The sequence below is a fragment of the Propithecus coquereli genome, unplaced genomic scaffold (assembly GCF_000956105.1).
Source record: "Propithecus coquereli isolate 6110/MARCELLA unplaced genomic scaffold, Pcoq_1.0 Scaffold443, whole genome shotgun sequence".
NCBI classification, from domain to species: Eukaryota; Metazoa; Chordata; class Mammalia; order Primates; family Indriidae; genus Propithecus; species Propithecus coquereli.
In genome coordinates this window covers 1,033,986-1,035,033 of record NW_012150208.1, presented here as the reverse complement: position 1 = coordinate 1,035,033, position 1,048 = coordinate 1,033,986, and positions in this window count along the sequence as shown.

The window sequence follows — 1,048 nt, the reverse complement described above, 5'->3', positions numbered from 1 at the left end:
TAGACCCTGCCTGATTAGGCCAGGTGACTTGCGAGTGTATTCGCCGCCCTTTCTTGGGCGTGGCTGTCGCGCCCAGCCTCTGAGTCCCCCTGAGTGCAAGGCCTGAATCATTCACCAGTTTGTCCAAGCATCGTTAAGGAACACCTGCCGACACCCCTGACACGCACACGCACACGCACACGCACACACCCTGCGAATCCATGGTTTTAGACGGGAGGATGGCTATATTTAACTCCCGGTGGTCCCCGCTATCCGACTTCTACAGTGAAGTGACATTTCCAGGGCGGCAGAGTGGACGAGTCCGAGGAAGCCGGGACACCTAAGTGCCCGAACACGCCCGGGGGCTCCTGGCCTATCCGGAGCGAGTCCCTCGGGTCACCCAGAGTCTCACGTTGTGGGAGGAGAGCAGGCCTGGAGGAGAGCGGGAAGCGTGTGCCTCCCGGTCTGGGCCGCCGACCCACGCTCCCCTACCCACTGCATTCACCCCTCCTCCTGCCTGTACCCAGGTGCTGCAGTGCTTTTCTCTCCTCTCGTGGCCCAGGATTCTGATTTCGAACCCCGAGCCACGCTGGAGCAGGCCTACTGTCAGCCGCGGCCCCACGCCAGGCGGCGCTCGCTCAGGCTGCCCGACGCCCCCTTCGGGGAGGAGAGGGCGCCGCGATCCCGGCCTCCGCCGGGGCCAGGACCACTCGGGCGCGTGGTGCGGCGAAGGCTGGGCGGGGACGACCCGGGCCACCCCGGGGGCCTGCTGCTGCCACTGGGCGGCGCCCGACTGCTCGCCGAGGACGCAGGCCCGTTTGTGCGCCTCTCGTGTGCCGACAGCGTGAATCACAGGCAGAAGTCAACATGCGTTAGTTGTGTGATTTTTTGTTTAAAAGAAACTAACGTTCTAAAAAGACTGAAAGCGAACGTGACAGTTACAGCCTGTAGGCCCGTGTGTCACGAATGTGGAAGTTCGCACTTTTCTTTAATAATTCCACAGAGAAGAGAAGCAAATGCGTGTGACACGGAGGTGTTAGGGACCCCGAGGCCGAGGACGCGCGGCCGC